Source organism: Stegodyphus dumicola, chromosome 11 (assembly GCF_044657685.1).
Source record: "Stegodyphus dumicola isolate Sdum_Otavi_A_Nest chromosome 11, ASM4465768v1".
Taxonomy (NCBI): domain Eukaryota; kingdom Metazoa; phylum Arthropoda; class Arachnida; order Araneae; family Eresidae; genus Stegodyphus; species Stegodyphus dumicola.
Window position 1 is genome coordinate 167508481 of NC_140778.1, and position 2840 is coordinate 167511320.

General features: G+C 40.4%; 2 pseudogenes; both read left to right on the forward strand.

Annotated features, from left to right (window-relative positions):
- Window positions 1–243: 243 nt before the first annotated feature.
- Window positions 244–424, forward strand: LOC146994696 (U2 spliceosomal RNA; annotated as a pseudogene).
- A 1902-nt stretch (window positions 425–2326) lies between these two features.
- On the forward strand, window positions 2327–2476 carry LOC146994697 (U2 spliceosomal RNA; annotated as a pseudogene).
- The last annotated feature ends 364 nt before the right edge of the window (window positions 2477–2840 follow it).

Below are 2840 nucleotides of genomic sequence, written 5' to 3' on the forward strand. Positions count from 1 at the left end.
CCATCCGGGCATCGAGAGACATTTATATCGAACATTTAACAGGCACACGCCAAAACAATCAAAACAACCAGTGATGTACATAATGCTAAATATTTTATTGTAAATAACGTTAAAGAAATTATATTGTTACGTCTTCATTGTTTTATCTTTTTGTCGAAATTCTTTATATTATTTATTAATAACGAAAATCGCACTGCGTGCGTCATTGTCTGACACGCCATGATCAGATCAATGCTGTGTAAAATGGCATGGAATATTTTAAATAAAGAATCTGTTCTTATCAGCTTAATATCTGATACGACGTCGACATGACGTCAAGATATTAAACTAATTTTTGCAGATAGGCTTGTGGTTAGGAATTTATTCCGCCCTCGCCACGGGTTGGCCTGCTATGGCACTACTTGCAGGATACGGCCCACAATATATCCAAAAAGCAGAAACTTCACTCACCCACTGCATCCTCAGGAAAACGTCCTTTTAAAATGGCCCCTTCAAATTTCAGAAAACCGAAGGTCTGACAACATCATACCTTTGTACGAGTGTGCGGCGACCTGCCTTTTTTTTAACTCGGGCCCCTCGTTCTTTTCCTCGGAATGGGAACATTCTGGAGCCTCGGGTTTAACCCTCGTTCTTTTCAGTGTCAAGTTCTGGTTTCTGTAAATACGAAGTTTTATTCGTATTTACAGAAATCCCATAAAATCCACATTTCTTTCCCCGTACTGTTAACAGCTTACTCATTCTGTCTGACTGATTGAAGGAAGATCGGCCTCGAAATATCACTCAAATTTCATTTGCAGTAACATTTTTGTCTCATTTCATGTAAGTTTGAGAGAATTCCTATTCACATTTGCCAGATCTTTCCCACTACAGCGCGCGTATACACATTGCTTCTTTCAACACACGAGCCTTTTTATTGTAAATAACTCTCAAAAGGGTGTAAAATGTTTGTAGGCACACTGCAGCAACAAAGATTTTTCTGTCTGTTTCCTAATGTTTTGTTTGTCTCTGTATGATTTCTAAACGCCAGCTAATTGTAATGGTCTACAATTATTGTTAAGGATTGTTGTATTTATGTTTTTATTCATTCATTCATTTATTTTGTTGGCACATTAATATTAACAAACGGGAAAATGCCAATAGATGGCTGCACTATGCAGGAAGCAGTTTATTCTGAGTTTTGAGATGGCTTGCCCGCCACTAGTGTGGAAGTGTAGAATACAAAGTAATCATTAATTGTAAATTAAAAAGTACTGTTTTCTTGTACATATTACAAATGAATTTGTAAAGTGTTTTTTGTAATTTTTCTGTTTGTTTAATTGTTTTAAGTTCTTAATATTTCACTCTGTGTTTTCAAGTGCAACGTTTGAACTGAAGAGAGAGAGAGAGAGAGTATCTCTGAGTTGGAAACCATGTGCTGGACTGTGCATGTCGAGTTTGTGTCAATCAAACTCTGGCATTATGTAATGCAGTTTTGGCTGATAAATTTTACTGTCTCAATATTTGTTTAATCACAAAAAATAATTTCTTCCCAAGCATGGGCATTCGATAACTCCAGGAATATTTATTTATTTATTTTTGGTTTTGCTATTTTTATTGCCTTTGTAATTACATTTGTTTTATATTCACCTGCAGTGAAGAATGAGATTTTTCGGAGGAGGAAGCTACTCCAGAGAAATGAACACTTTCATGAATATTTCATTGTCCTCTTTTCCCATCTGAAAAAAAATTGAGAAAATACGAGAATATTATGTTGCATGGTGCATAAGCTTATAAAAGCTGGAGGAAAACACCGGAATTCAGTTGTTTACTTACTGCTGTTATTGACTGTAGCGATTTCGCGTTGAGATCGGAATAACTTTTTCTACTTTGAATTTTGTTCCGGCCAACGTTTCCGTAAAACGTCCAATATAACTACTGTAAGTTATTGCGATATTGTAGAAATATCTGTGAGGATATTTCAGCATTGTGGTTCATTTGCTGTAGTAAGAATAAAATTTGCAATTGAATCTTGAATGAAATGAACTTTTGACGTCCTTGGCTTTTTAAAACTAGCCCCGCCCAAGGAGGAGGGGACTGACGCCTCCAGAATGGGAACATTAGAAAGGACCGCAAAATGATCCACTTGACTAGACAGAAATTGGTCATCCTTGTACACCTCTTTTTTTGTAACACAGGAGGAGGATGAAATAACGACATATCATAAAAAACCCCCAAGCAGCACTCGCTAACCTGAGTCTTCTGCACCCCCTTCTCCCCCTGCACGAATGCTCAGGACTTTTGAAATATGAAAAATTGAAAGTGAATTCATCACGCCAGAGAATTCTGCATCGCTTCTCGGCCTTTTGGCTAAGATCAAAGTGTAGTAAATCGGTCAAGTTGCCGATACTTTTTCATCTTTTTTGGTCACTTCTTACTGTTTTTACAGGTAGACTGGTGGCTAAAGATGTTTCCTGTTTCTAGGCCTCGCCCACCGCCGAGGCCCCGCCGACCGCCTGGAGTTCGGAGCCCTGGAAGACGCTCACCGCCTCCTGAAGCCAGTTTTGGAGTCCTGGATGCCGGAGCAGGTTCCCATACGGTGCATGGAGTCCCTGGAGACGTTCCTGTTGTAGCTGTTGACCGTGGAGTGCCTGCCGTTCCCGCTGGAGGTCCTGTTGCTGGATCCATTGGAACCTGTTCCCGTGCTGTTCATGGAGTCCCTGGAGCAGCTGTTGACCATGGAGTGCCCGCCGTTCCCGCTGGAGCTATCCCTGGATCCAATGGAGTCGTCCCTCTTGCTCCGGGATCAGCCGCTGATGCTTCCCAAGCCATCCCTGGATCTATTGGAGCCTCTCCTGGTGCGC